The sequence below is a fragment of the Pelobates fuscus genome, chromosome 7, assembly GCF_036172605.1.
Source record: "Pelobates fuscus isolate aPelFus1 chromosome 7, aPelFus1.pri, whole genome shotgun sequence".
In the NCBI taxonomy this organism is placed as follows: Eukaryota; Metazoa; Chordata; class Amphibia; order Anura; family Pelobatidae; genus Pelobates; species Pelobates fuscus.
In genome coordinates, this window is record NC_086323.1 from 119,258,136 (window position 1) to 119,274,832 (window position 16,697).

Here is a 16,697-nt window from a genome sequence, read left to right on the forward strand (position 1 = left end):
ATCTGTTACAGAGACCACTAACACAGGGAGGACTGTCCTGGACTTGTCAGCATTCTACAGAGCAGAAGCACTAACAATAGTACCACAACTAAAGGCGCACCACTCCTCACCCCAATGGTTAGAAGTATAGAACTGTTGGGCACAACCTTTAACACTACACTCGCTGTTTTGGACCCCCAAATCACATAGAAAGGAGACTACACATCTCTTACCCACAACTCAACACATCTTACAGCACTGGGATTCTTTTAAACACCAGATGGTACACTACCTCCCAATGCCAGTGGCAGCCCCATTAACAGCCCTAGAACCCATAATACCGACCCTAAATACACAACCATGGCTACAGGAGGGCTACAGGAGGGTAGGGGAAATAAAGCAGTTCTATCACGACGGAGGCATAAAGCCCTTTTCAGACATACAACAAGAATTCAATCTCCCTCCCAGACTGATCTTCCCCTACCTACAAATCAAATCCTACCTAACTAAAAACAAACCCTGCAAAACACATAACAAACCCACAATGCACATGTCCGAATTTGAACTGATATGTATCCATAGAAAACCACTCAAAAAACGAATCTCCATAAACTACAAAACGCTACTCCAGGAGTAGGACCAAGACAGAGACACATACATACATTCACGGCACAAGGAACTAGAATGCACTATACCTACGGAAAAATGGTTTAAAGCCTACTCCTCACATAGAGGTGTAACCTCATGCGCTACCCACATTGAGATGCAACGCAAACTGATGTATCGTTGGTATATAGTCCCAGCCAGGATCCGCCAAATCTGGCCACAATCCTCAGATAGGTGCTGGAGATGTGGATATGACACAGGCACTATGACACACATATGTTGCACCTGTGCCACCCTGCAACCCTTTTGGCAGGATGTGCACACCATCATAACAGACTCTATACGGACACAAATAACACTGACCCTGGAGCTATGCATCCTATTTATCCCACCAGAATCATTCTCTAAATACAAGTGGGCAATAACATACCATATACTCATATCAGCTGCCATGAGCATTGCAAGGCTCTGGAAAACAACAACAGCCCCAACCAGAATCTCCCTCATAAACCAAATAAAGCTCAATTTGGCCTATGAAATGACCTATGCTCACCAATTTGGGGTAAAGAATCACATGAGACTAGCACACAATATGTGGAATGATTTTTTAGAACACACAAGGATAAAGGACACATGGACCACTGGGATGCCCTGATGTAAAACTACAAGTCTCTCCTACCAAGTTATAACCCCCCCCCCCACACCCACACCCACACAAACCCAAACCTCACGACCAAAAAGGAACAGTGTATGTAAAGCCTAGTGCTATTCTGTCAGAACAGCCCTGATATGTTATTATATGTTCTTGAATATTGTATATTATTGAACGTTAAATGTTGTTACGGAATTCTCAAACAACCACGGGAGCACATAGAAATGATGAAGGAAACGTTACAAAGCAAGAGCTGTATGATATAATGTTTGTTAACTAAAAAGTACAATTACCTTTGAATGAGACCGTAATATGCATGCACTGACCAATAAAAATTGTCAAATTTAAAAAAAAAAGGCTACACTGAATAAAATTTGTTTCAGAATAATAAGGATAATAAGAATAAGAATTGTTAAGAAACACTTTAAAAATACTATTAATCTCATTAAAGCATAATGTCAAAAGTCACTTGTGCGTACTTATTCGCAATGCGCCAATATTGAATAAAATGGCTGAGATAATTAATAGTGAATAAGGGATCAGGGACGTTCAATTAAAATAAATTCTAATTAGGTAAGATGATGAATGAAATTGAGGAGATGTTTAATGAGTGAAGAAGAATCATACAGCTCATTAAACAAGTTCATACTGTCAGAAAGAGAACTTTGGGGTCTATTGCTGCTTTTGAAGCCCAGGGGAGACCTTGCTCTTCAAAGAAACCAATGGGGAAAGGAGTCAATGACAAAATACTTGAAGCATGAAAAAAACATATTTCACAAATATAGCGAAACATTTTAAATTAATTCATTTTCCGTATTATGGGTTACTTGGTTAACCTTTTTGTATGTAGAGTCTGGTGCATATATAAGACAGTCTGCAGGTCATTTGTGAATACAGGACTTGATAAAATCAAATATCTTTTATGTTAGTGGTTTGTGGCATTATACCCATCTTCATGTTCTGTTTCCATATATGGTGCAGTCCACGTGGTAATACTCATAAAGACAAAGTAAGATTTTTCTAATAATTGAAGAGAATATTTTCAGCTTATGTACATATATTTATTATGTAACTGTTTTTGTTTAACATATAGATTACTGTTGTTCTGGCACACAGGTGAAAAAAAAAAGATTGAAATCTAAAAAAAACTCAGTTAAAACAATTATTTGCTTTGATATTAACAGTTCCTTTGAAGACAGGAAAAGTGTGTGGGTAAGCGGCTCAACAAAACCAATAGTATCTGGAGTCAATAGAACCTTACCATGCAATTGGAGTCAGCAGTTTCCCCAGGGTGATGGCGTCTCCAAGCCACCGAGCAAAATAAATAACAAAAAGAGAATGAATATTTAATGTAACAACATAGAAATGTAACAAAACATTTAAAGTTGCTTTATTCAAATCTTGATTACAGCATAGTAAAATATGGCAACCGTCTGACATAGCTCGTCTAAAATAGTGAACTTATTCGTACTCTTAAAAATAAATGCCTTATTAAATTGCGAATACAAGATTTTTTTTATTTCAAAACTCAAAACACAGAATTAAAATTTTAAAATAACATGTTTCGAGGAAGAGCAAGCATGTGGTGATCATGGGAAGCATAAAAATAAAATATTAAAATTCAATATATGTGCAAGATCCCATCTGGTGCTGAACATAAAAAAGTTAAAATAAAACCAAAAAACTATTATGGTAGTTTTAAATAAATGGCTGCTTAAAGTGTTTGTAAAAATGGGATTGGATATAAGTAAGGGAAAACAAATTACATTTTTAACCCCTTAAGGACCAAACTTCTGGAATAAAAGGGAATCATGACATGTCACACATGTCATGTGTCCTTAAGGGGTTAAAGAAGGAAATATTTTCAAAATTTCGATAAATTACTTTTTGACCAAAGAAAGTACTGGTAATTTAAAATGAGAAAAATACTGGAATTCTATGGGGTAAAAAAGTTTCATGCAAAAATAGATAATAAGAAGAATTAGAGCAGTAGACTGATTTATTGGTAATATTTCAAACTGAATGTAGATACATTGAAATGCATATTATGTGGAAAAAGTGTAAACCATAAATGGGATGCAAAATATAATTAAAAGGTGGAACTTAACAAATGCAAGAAAATTACTGGTTATAAAACATGTATGTGTGCCAGTTATTTGATTTGTATGCTTGGTGTTTTCACGTAAACATAAATGGTTTAAAAAAAAAATTACGAAAAATAAATATTACCCGGCTACATAGCTGAAAAGAGAAATTCATACATAAAGTTCAGCCTTTCTCACATCTGTTTTTTTTTGTTGATCCAAAAGAAGGCAAAAAAAAACTAGACATGTGCATTCGTTTTAGAATAAATACTATTTCGTCCGAATTTTTTATACTTTTTTGTATTCATTTACTATAACATAAACGTAAGTCCTACATATGAATTATATACGAAATGAAAGGGCAAATGCCAAATTCCTTACCTTTTCATTTCAGTTTGTTTAGTTTATTACAAGGAAGGAGCTATCGGCTCACGGCTCCTCCCTTGTAATGTGTGAAAATATAAGAGGCGGGGAGCAGTGCTTCCGAACCCCCACAATGCCCCCCCGTGATTCTATGAGGGTGAACATGACCCCAATATTATCATAAAGGAGATTAAAATCTCCCAAGTGTCCCTACTTGCTATGCCGCGAGTAGGGGCGTGTCTACTAATCACTGTTAAAAAAAAAATGGTGAGGCATCTTCTAAAATATTTAACAGGGGAGGACAGCCCCCACCCGTGCCCCGCGAGTGTGGACTATTAAATGGAACCTGGTCCCCATCCATGATCGGTGGGTTGGGGCCCTAAATAACAAAATAGGGGGTCATACTGCCTCCCCTGGTCTCCACCCATGAGCAGCGGGTGGAGGCCCTAAGTATCAATAGTGGGGACCTATTGTGTTCCCCAAAGACGCCTAGATACTCCAGACGGTACAAGGTTACGTCATAGAGTTTTATTCGCTACCCATCCAAACCTCTGCTCCACCCCCGATACGCATGTCTACGGAACAAGACCTACTGGTGGCCGAAAAAATCTGCACCCTCTTCCAGAAGGGCGCAGTGCAATACATGTCAGAGGACGACGGCTTCTTCAGCAATATCTTCCTAGTCAAGAAAAAGACGGGCGATTACTGACCGGTTATCAATCTACGACACCTACATTACTACGTGGTATACATGTCACGATTCGGGGAACCAAACACGCTAACACACACACAGAAAAGGTGCTGTACCGGACCTTAGAGTGGCCGGGCTAAGCACACAAAGAATAGTCAGGAGACAAGCCGAGTAAGGGGAACCAGAAGACAGAATAACGAGAAACAAGCCAAGGTCAAAGGGTAGGAGAAAGTCACAAAGTCAGAGAAACAAGCCAGAGAGAACGTAACCAGAAACACAAGTACAGTAGCAAAGCTAGAAAGCAAAGACCACAACAGGGCAGGGAGGAACAGGAAAGGTAAGTATTTAAACCATAAGGTTAATTCTGATTGGATAATTTCCAATCAGAATTAACAATCACACGTGGGAGATATCTAAACCCCCCACTGTGATTGAGGCACTGTGCCTTTAACGCCGGGTCAGGTGACAGACCCCGGCGTGTAATATATTGGGCAGTCTCCCAGCGTGCAGCGTCATGGGGGACGTGGAGGAAGATGCGGGTGGCATCCGAGGCTGGAAGGATGCCGCTCACCGAACCCACGAGGAGGAGGGGACCGCGGACGGCTGAAGGGTGAGTACTGCGAGCGGAGCCCGCGGGATCCCGACATTACCCCCCCCCCCCATGCGGGAAGCAGAAGGCTTCAAAGGAAACTGGGCATGAAAGGAGCGGACCAAAGAGGGAGCGTGCAGATCAGAGCTCGAAACCCAAGACCGCTCATCAGGGCCGTACCCCTTCCAATCCACCAGATATTGCAGCCGAGCCCTAGAAACACGAAAGTCGAGAAGGGCAGCCACCTCGTACACGTCACTAGAGACAGCGCGAGGGGAAACTGGCCGCCCGAGGGGACGAGAGAACCGGTTACACAGCAAAGGCTTCAAAAGCGAGACGTGAAACGTGTTCGGAATACGCATGGAAGGAGGCAGGTCAAGGGAGTAGGAAACAGGGTTAACCCTACGCAACACCTTGTAGGGACCAAGAAATCTGGGAGCAAATTTCATCGAGGGTACCTTGAGACAGGGGTTCTTGGAGGACAACCATACCCTATCACCCGGAACATAAGAAGGGGCCGCAACCCTACGGCGATCAGCAAACTTCTTCTGAGCAGCTGCTGAACGAGACAGCGCAACATGGACCTGATCCCACATCTTCCGCAAAGAGGCGAGGTGCTGGTCCAAGGTGGGCATTCCCTTGTCGGAGAACGCACCGGGAAGGACAGAAGGCCGAAACCCATAAGCAACCTCAAAAGAAATTAAGCCAGTAGACGAATGAGACACAGTATTCCTGGCAAATTCAGCCCACGGAAGGAGGCGAGACCAGTCGTCCTGGTGCGCATTAGTGAAGCAGCGCAAATACAATTCCACAGAATGATTAGCACGTTCGGCCGCACCGTTAGATTGCGGGTGATAGGAGGAAGTGAATGACAAGGAGACCCCCATCTCAGCACAGAAGCCCCTCCAAAACCGAGAGACAAATTGAGGGCCCCTGTCAGATACGATATCCTGAGGTACCCCATGCAAGCGGAACACTTCTTTGGCAAACACCTGATCTAACTGAACCGCAGAAGGCAGTTTCTTAAGCGGAATAAAGTGCGCCATTTTAGAGAACCTATCCGTCACAGTCCATATCACTGTCTGACCATCAGAAAGAGGAAGGTCTACAATGAAATCCATGGATAGGTGGGTCCATGGTTTCTTGGGTATAGATAGAGGCATCAATAAACCCTGGGGTCTCACATTAGGAGACTTACACTGCGTACAGACCCGACAAGCCTGTACAAAATCCACTATGTCTCGCTTAAGTGAAGACCACCAGAACTGTTGAAGGAGGCCCTTATAGGTTTTGGTAACCCCTGGATGACCAGCAGTTTTGGCGGTGTGAAATAAAGTTAACAACTTTTTTCTGTCATTTGCTTTAACGTATAGTTTACCAACCGGCGTCTCAGGGGGTGCTTGGGTTTGGTATGTCTTAATACTATCAAGGAAAGGAGACGAAACAACCAAACGGGTAGCAGCTATTATGTTGAGACGCAGGTACAATGGGTACAGGAGTCGGGTTAAGAAATGCTAACGGTTCATGCTGTCGAGAGATAGCGTCAGCTTTGGCATTACGGCAACCAGGTCTATAGGTAATGACGTATTGGAAGCGTGAAAGGAATAGAGACCATCTAGCCTGCCGGGCAGATAACCTTCTAGCATCAGCTATATAGGAGAGGTTCTTATGATCTGTTATAACCATGATTTTGTGTCTAGAACCCTCTAATAAGTACCTCCATTCCTTAAAAGCTAACACAATAGCTAGTAGTTCCCTGTTCCAAACATCGTAATTATTTTCTGGATCAGACAACCTTTTTGAAAAATAACAACAGGGATGGAGGGGTTCGTCATACGATAACCTCTGTGACAGTACTGCTCCCACACCTGATTCAGAAGCGTCTACTTCCATAACAAAGGGAAGAGAAGGATCAGGGTGGTGTAGCACTGGAGCAGAGGCAAATGCCTTCTTGAGAGTCTCGAAGGCCTTAAGGGCTTCAGGAGTCCAAACCCTAGGGTGTAGACACTTTTTAGTCAGCTTCGTTATAGGGGAGATAAGTGGTGAATTTTTTTTTATAATGTTCCTATAATAGTTAGCAAATCCTATAAAACGCTGGATAGCCTTAAGACCTTGGGGAAGTGGCCAGGACAGTATGGCCTCCAATTTAGCAGGATCCATACTGAAACCCTGTTCAGAAATTATATATCCCAGGAATTGCACAGAGGTCTGATCAAACAAACATTTTTCCAATTTACAATAAAGTCTGTTCTGTAATAACTTTTTAAGACCATCCTAACGTGGTTATGATGTGACTTCAAATCAGGAGAATATACAAGTATGTCGTCAAGGTACACCACGGCACAGACATGCAATAGATCCCTAAGGACATCATTTATGAGGTCCTGAAACACAGCAGGAGCATTACACAGTCCAATAGGCATGACCAGATATTCGTAATGCCCACTACGCGTATTGAACACTGTCTTCCACTCGTCATTCTCCATTATACGTACAAGGTTATAGGCCCCCCTGAGGTCTAGTTTAGTGAAGTACTTAGAACCCTTAACACGATCAAACGACTCAGTGATGAGGGGGATAGGGTAGGCGTTCTTAGTCGTTATATTGTTCAGACCCCTGTAATCTATACATGGCCTTAGGTCACCCTCCTTTTTGGCAACGAAAAAGAAACCAGCCCCAGCAGGAGAGGAGGACCTTCTGATAAAACCTTTACTTAAGGCATCCTGTATGTACTCCTCCATGACTTGGTTCTCTTTTTCAGAAAGAGGATATACCTTACCCCTAGGTGGCATAGTACCAGGTAAGAGGTTTATGGCACAATCATATTCACGGTGCGGGGGAAGTTTATCTGCGTCCCTTTTTTCAAACACCTTTGCTAGGTCTGCATACACAGGAGGGACAAAAACAGAAAGTGGTTTGGCTGTGGGTATATTAAGCAAGCTAACAGGACAAACACGAGTCAAACAATCTCTTTGACAAGACTTCCCCCAGGAGAGAATATCCAAACAACCCCAATCCGTCGGAGGAAGCCTGTGGAGGCGGGCGAAACGCGTCACACGAACGTCACTGGAGGGGTGGACCCGGAAACGGTCACGTGATCGGACTGATCGGACTGCAATCAGGAAGCGTTTTTACAATATTTGTTCATGCTTTTATGTGGGTGACTCTGCGAGTCTATACCCACCACATCCCAAGTAAGGGTTTTAATTTTTTTATGTAATAAACTTACTTAAGATATTATTCAATTGGAGGTCCTCCCCTTCTGTTTTCACACACAGCACAGCAGGGATCGGCAGTGAACATATCCTTTGAAGAATTCAGCGGTGTGGGGATATCCCCTCTCCTAAAGAGCCTTGCAAACCCAGAGCCAGGGGTGATAGGGCTCTGGGACATGTGAGTTTTTTTTCCCTAAGATTTCTCTAAATATATAGGAGTGTATTCAGACAGTCTGCACTATTATTTGTATTTTATATTTGCAGATTATTTTAGCGCGCTGTTTTGGTAACTATAATCATTGGGTTGTGTTTAACCAACCAGGGGAAGCCCAAAACTATAGAGGCTGTAGGTGAGTCGATTATTTGAAAGGACAGACTTTCCTTGTGCAAGGCACCCACAGACATAACCAGTTCTTGGGTCTCATGGGTCACCAGAGGTTTCTCCAGTGGTCTACCGTCTATGGCCTCCACGGCCAAGGGAGTGACTTTTTGGATCAGAGTCACAGATGCGGTTTTAGCAAATCTCTCATCCATAAGATTGTCAGCAGCCCCTGAATCTATCAAGCCTTTGGTAATTATTATTATTTCCAACAAAAAGGATAACCGTAATAAACGGTCTAGTGATGGGGACGTGAGGGGAAAACGACATAACACCCGAGGCCGACCCCTCTATAGGCCTTAGGTGCTGATGTTTTCCCTGCAATTCAGGGCAGGTCCTTAGAAGATGTCCCCTTTTCCCACAGTAAAGGCATAACCCTTCCCTTCTTTGATATGATTTTTCAACCTCAGTTAACCCAGAAGCACCCAATTGCATGGGTTCAAGGGGAGGTTGGCTAGAAGGGGGTAATGCTAGTGGCGTGGTATCGGGTAAAGCAGGTAACATCTGTGTATACATACGCCTCTGACTACGTCTGTCTCTAATACGATTATCAATATGGATGATATAATCAATAAGATCATCCAGAAGGACAGGCAATTCCCTGGATGCTATTTCGTCCAGGATGTAAGCGGCCAAACCCTCCTGAAAGGCCGTTACGAGAGCATCATTATTCCAAACCACTGCAGCTGCTATAGTGCGGAATTCAATAACGTAATCCGCTGCTGATCTGTTCCCTTGTTGAACCCTAAGCAGAGCTTTGCCAGCAGAAGCAACCCTACCGGGTAGATCGAAAGTACGTTTAAAGGCTGTCAAAAACTCAGCAAAGGATGTAGGGGACGTATTTTCCCATATGGGATTAGCCCATGCTAAAGCTTTCCCGGATAGATGGTTAATAAGAAAAGCAATCTTGGCTCTATCAGTGGGATAGGAATGAGGATTCACTACTAAATGGATTTCAATCTGGTTGAGAAAACCACGACATAATGACGGATCACCACTATAACGCTGTGGTGGCGTCATTTGCACTACATGAGCAGGAGCGGGTACCGACTCAGGAACAGGGTCTGGCGTCGTAGCAACTGCTACTTGGACACCAGGCTGCAAGTGAGCGGTATGATCCAGTATGATTTGTAAAGCCTGAGCAAAATGGCCCATAGGGTGGTCCAAACCATCCATTCTGGCTTCCTGATGAACCAATAACTGTGGAATGTTAGCAGGTTCCATTTTGGCCCTGTTGTAATGTCACGATTCGGGGAACCAAACATGCTAACACACACACAGAAAAGGTGCTGTACCGGACCTTAGAGTGGCCGGGCTAAGCACACAAAGAATAGTCAGGAGACAAGCTGAGTAAGGGGAACCAGAAGACAGAATAACGAGAAACAAGCCAAGGTCAAAGGGTAGGAGAAAGTCACAAAGTCAGATAAACAAGAGAGAGAACGTAACCAGAAACACAAGTACAGTAGCAAAGCTAGAAAGCAAAGACCACAACAGGGCAGGGAGGAACAGGAAAGGTAAGTATTTAAACCCTAAGGTTAATTCTGATTGGATCATTTCCAATCAGAATTAACAATCACACGTGGGAGATATCTAAACCCCCCACTGTGATTGAGGCACTGTGCCTTTAACGCCGGGTCAGGTGACAGACCCCGGCGTGTAATATATTGGGCAGTCTCCCAGCGTGCAGCGTCATGGGGGACGTGGAGGAAGATGCGGGTGGCATCCGAGGCTGGAAGGATGCCGCTCGCCGAACCCACGAGGAGGAGGGGACCGCGGACGGCTGAAGGGTGAGTACTGCGAGCAGAGTGCAGCCTCCCCTCGCAGCCGCCCGTGGGATCCCGACAATACAGACATTTCAAGATGGAAAGTATTCATCTTCTACAAGACCTTCTCATTGCGAATGACTGGTTTACGCGTCAGAACCTAAAAGACATGTACCTGTCAGTCCCAGGGCCGGACTGGGGATACAAAGCAGCCCTGGAAAAAAAAAATCTATGCCAGCCCCATAAGTCATTGCACCATATATTGTCGCATGTAATATGTAAGGCTATGTCTTGCCACCCCAGATAATAGAGTAATATATATATATATATATATATATTGCTTTTTCTAATATAATATATTAGTCCTTTCAGAGTAAAACATTTAATTATACAGTAAGCATACTCACATGCAGACACAGACAATCTCACTGACACACACAAGCTCATTGATACACAGCCTCATAGACAAACAATTTCACTAATATACATAAGCTCATTGACATAAAAACACAAGCTCACTCACTAGCAGGCACACACACACATACACATGCAAGCAAGCAAGCTCACTAGCAGGCGCACACACACACAGCTTAATGTAGTGGTTCTGGTGTCTATAGCCTGTCCCTGCAGGCTTTTGAATGTAAACACTGACTTTGCAGAGAAAAAGCAGTGTTTACATTGCTTCCTAGTGACACCTCTAGTGACAGACACTCAGACGGTCACTAGAGGCGCTTCCTGTGTCAGTGCGGATTGGCTGAGATCATCAAGCTTGATGATCTCAGTCATAGAGGCAGAGACCAGCACGACGTTGGAAAAAAAAAAAAGGTGAGTAAAACACTATTTTTAAAAACACACACACCACGACTGACACACACACACACACACCACGACTGACACACACACACACACACACCATGACAGACACACACACACACCATGACAGACACACACACCATGATACAGACACACACACCATGATACAGACAGACACAGACACACAGCATGACACATACACAGCGTAACACAGACAGACACACACACACACAACATGACACAGACAGACACACAGCATGACAGACACACACACACACACTGCATGACACAGACAGACACACAGCATGACAGACACACCGCATGACACAGACAGACACACACACACCGCATGACACAGACACACACAGCATGACACAGACAGACACACACACACACACATGACAGACACACACACACCATGATACAGACACACCGTGACACAGACACACATGACACAGACAGACACACATACACAGCATGGCAGACACACACATACACATACCATGATACAGACACACCGTGACACAGACACACAACACAGACAGACAGGCACACACACAGCATGACACAGACAGACACACAGCATGACACAGACACACACACACACTGCATGACACAGACAGACACACACACTGCATGACACAGACAGACACAAAGCATGACAGACACACCGCATGACACAGACAGACAGACACACACACCCCATGAGACACACACACACACCATGATACAGACACACATGACACAGACAGACACACATACACAGCATGACAGACACACACATACACACACCATGATACAGACACACGACACAGACAGATACACACACACACACAGCATGCCACAAACAGACACACACACAGCATGACACAGACACACACACACACACAGCATGACACACACACAGCATGACAGACACACACAGCATGACACAGACACAGCATGACACAGACAGACACAGCATGACACAGACAGACACAGCATGACACAGACAGACACAGCATGACACAGACAGACACACAGCATGACACTGACAGACACACAGAATGACACAGACAGACACACAGCATGACACACACACACACAGCATGACACACACACTCCCACTGACATACATACATTTTGGTACCTGTGGGTGGGCAGACTAATTGCTGTGCTGGCGGCCGCAGGGAGAACTTGAAATGCGGCCGCAGGGGAAGCTCTTCATGAGGCCGCTGGGGGAGCAGGCTCTTCTGGGGGAGCAGGCTGTTCTGTCTCTGCTCCCCCTCCCTCGCGCGCAGCTTAATGAGACCGGAGCCGGAATATGACGTCATACGTCCGGTCTCTTTCTAGCGCACGAGGGAGGGGGAGCAGAGACAGAACAGCCTGCTCCCCCAGAAGAGCCTGCCCCCCCAGCGGCCTCGTGAAGAGCTTCCCCTGCGGCCGCATTTCAAGTTCTCCCTGCGGCCGCAGGTCACCCCGGCCCCAGGTGCCGACGGCCCACCGGGAAATTTCCCGGTATCCCGGTGGGCCAGTCCGGCCCTGGTCAGTCCCCATCGCCCTAGATTGTCGTTGCTTCCTCCGGTTCAGTTGGAGAGGACGTACATGGCAGTTTATATGTCTGCCTTTCAGCCTTAGCTCCGCTCCGTGGTGCTTCATGAAGCTGCTGAAACCGGTGATGGCTCACATCCAAACCATGGGCGTGCGATGTCTCATTTATCTGGACGATTTTCTGCAAATCCGCATCCAGACTATGGTTGCAGACAAAGTTTGTCATTCACTTTCTAGAATCTTTGGGTTTCGTGGTGAACAGACAGAAATTGTCTCTCTCTCCTTTCCAGTCGGTCCAGTTCCTCGGATTCAAAATCGACTCGAAGAACTGCGTACTGCGCCTTCCAACGACAAAGATAGCCTCCATACAGAAAGAAATCAGACGTGTCCTTTCGTTTTAAAATATAAAATACACAACCTAAAATATTTAAAACAAAGAGAGACCACAATAGTGTAGATAAAATAAATCACCATAAAAGGTAAAAACTAATATACACTCACAAACATATGAATAAAATAGGCGGAGTATGTAAATCTCAATGAAGTACTTCTTTTCTTCTTTTTTCCACTTTAAAACTTAGGGGTAAAATAGAAAAGCAAGACATAGTCCCTAAATGGAACACAAACTGCTACTGGTTTCTGTATTATTGTCCAATCATCTCACCACAGGATTGAGTTGCCTATGAATTGGTGGGAAGCTAGAATATGGATTGATCACTGCTGATCCAAAATACAATGTCTAAATGGAGTTCCACCACGTGCTGACATCCTGTCTTAGACTGTGTGAGGAAAGCTCTCTTTTCTCTTTTGCTCATGCCTCAAAAGGTGGCTAGCCCTCACGCTGTGGTGGAAATGCACATACATCCTCCGTCAATGCTCAGCTATAATTTGATTTTTTACATTGGCTTTCTAAACTGCACCCTTTGCAACAAGATGTAGATACAATATGTGCATACCTACAAAGGAACCATCTCAAAGGTATTTGACCATGATAGCAGGTCTGTTTATGACCCAATGTGCAGATCGGTGTCTGCCTGCTCTCCCAGCCAATTTGACATGATTCATCTGATTGCCTGCAGTATGTTTGCTGAAATGTAGCAGGAGAGAACTATGGACTATAAAGAGAACTATAGACTATAGACCTTCTGCCCTACAGACCCACTTCCTGATATGCTGCAAAGGTTTCACATCCTCCATTGCCATCTCCATGTCCATGTACCAGGAGCTGCCACCAGTGTGCCATCAAAGAAAGGAAGGCATTTTGTCCTCTAGGAACACTCAATAAATGTGTGGTGTAGTGCACCTATTGACCTACAGTCTCAGTCAGTGCTCCTTCTCAAGTAGCATAGTTTTGTGACTATCTTCCTGCTGAATGTGAATTAGGAGGGAAGTATACTTTGTGGAGCAAAGGCCTATATCAGTTGCTTAATGGCATGGAAAATAAACATCTCACTACAGTAATCCACAGGGCAGACAGGTAGGTGATTGTGTTAGCCTGCTGTTCTGACATGATCCTGGCATGAAATCCAACAAAATGTTCATGAATGGGCTGGCGGAAACATCCTTGCAGTAATGTGGATTGGGAGCCTGCCTGTTCCTGTCACCTACTGGCACTTGGCTCAACATCCCCCTGCTCTGAATAAGGGTGTGTCAGGGTACCTGTGGTCTCTACCTCCGAAAGAGGTAGAGACTTAGCTGTTCCTCCATCCAGACGGCCTGATGGCTCCCTTCCCCAAGGTCTATCCGGTCATGCAAGGCCGGCCGCGAGGGAGTGACTGCCTTTTACAGCATCTAGGCAGGAAGTTGTCATCAGGACACTCCTCCGGAACGACCTGTCACTCAATTGCTGCAGGACCAATCAAGACGCCTCGGAGGCGTGGTTACTGCTCTGAACAGGGTATTTAACAGAGCTTCTGTCATTAGCTCATTGCCCTGTCGTGGTTCTAGCTTGTTCTAGTCACTCAGTGCTTGTGTATTCTATTATTCCCTTTTGGTTTTGACCCGGCTTGTTTACCTTACTCTGATTATCTCTGTTACCCTTGACTCGGCTTGTCTCTCGCTTACCTGTCTTCTGTTACCCTCGACCTCGGCTTGTCTTTGACCATTCTATACGGTACTACTTACATTAGTCCGGCCATTCTAAGGTCCGGTATACATATCTGGCTACTGTTTGTACTCTGCGTGTTGGATCCCTGTCCCGATCCTGACATTACGACAGGGCCAATGGATCCTGCAAGTACAAACAGTCAGCTGGCTTCTCCTGATCCTAGGTTTGAAGCCATGGATCACAGATGGCGCTTGCGCTACAGGCTCTATTATCTCGTGCCAATAACCCACCAGAGGAGATACGTAATACCCCTGTTTCTCCTGTCGGTTCAGGTCTAGAGGTAGCCACAGTGGGTGCTTCTTCTCGCATTACCCCCCCCCCAGTACGCTATGGTGGGGCTCCTGAGAAGTGTCGTGGTTTCTTAAACCAAATTAGTATCCACTTTGAATTGCAACCTCGCTCTTATCCTACAGATAGGGCAAAGGTAGGATTTATTATCACCCTACTTATTGAGAAAGCTCTGAGATGGGCCAACCCATTATGGGAGAACGATAACCCATTAGTTTATAACTATAACGCCTTTGTAGCTGCTTTTAGAAGAACATTTGACCCTCCAGGTAGAAAGGTTAATGCAGCCAGATTACTGTTGCGCCTGAAACAGGAGAACCGAACACTAGTGGATTATGCACTAGAGTTCAGGTCTCTGGCGTCAGAAGTCAAGTGGAATGAGCAGGCGTATATGGATGTATTTTTGAATGGCTTATCTGAAGTAATTCTTGATGAGGTTGCTACCAGAGAACTCCCTGAGAATTTAGAGGATTTAATTTCGTTCATCTCTCGTATAGATGAACGTTTAAGAGAGAGACAGAACACTCGAGAGAGGAACCGGAGACCTTCTTTTAGGTTAGCCCCCGCTTTTCCAAGTCCTGACTCCACGGTATCTTTGCTTCCTGAACCTATGCAGATAGGGTATACCCGCCTCTCTGAGGAGGAAAGACAGTACAGGAGAAGAGAGGGTTTGTGTATGTATTGTGGAGCTAAGGGTCATTTACTCTCGAACTGTTCTAACCGCCCGGGAAACGCTCGCACCTAAGTCTCTCTAGAGGACAGGCCTTGGGTGTTTCTATTTTGTCCTCTACTCCTAATTATAAAGATCACAGGCTTCTGCTACCAGTTTCCTTAACTTGCGGGAGGGAAGTAGTAAGGGCTATGGCTTTGATAGATTCCGGTGCTGCTGAGAATTTTATCGACCAAGCCTTTGCTAGTAAAAACAATTTCCCATCCCAGCTAAGGGAGACACCCTTGGCCGTTGAGGCCATAGATGGTAGACCACTACTAGACCATGTTATCTTTCGTGAGACCATACCCATTGATTTAAATGTTGGTATCCTACACGTGGAGAATTTATCTCTTCTGCTCATTTCGTCTCCTTCCGTTCCCATAGTTCTGGGGTACCCATGGTTGAGAGAACATAACCCTATTATCGATTGGGAGTTAGGGGAGATACTCTCGTGGGGCCAGGGCTGCCAGGATCGGTGTTTGTGCAAGGTTTCTCCATTAGCTAATATTAACATACAGGAGAGTCCTACTCAGTCCACAGAAAGACAAATACCAGACCTTTACCTAGACTTAAGGGCAGTGTTTGACAAAAAGAATGCCGATTCTTTGCCGCCACACAGGTCATTTGACTGTAAAATTAAGCTTCTACCCGGGACTATGCCTCCGAGGGGCCATGTATATCCTTTGTCTGTTCAGGAAAACTCAGTTTTAGGGTAGTATATTCAGGAGAATTTAGAAAAGGGATTCATCAGGAGGTCTTCTTCTCCGGCCGGGGCGGGGTTCTTTTTCATTAAGAAGAAGGATGGCACGCTGAGACCTTGTATCGATTACCGAGGCTTGAATAAAATAACTGTCAGAAATGCCTATCCTATCCCACTGATTACCGAGTTATTTGATCGTCTTAAGGGCTCCAAAATCTTCACCAAG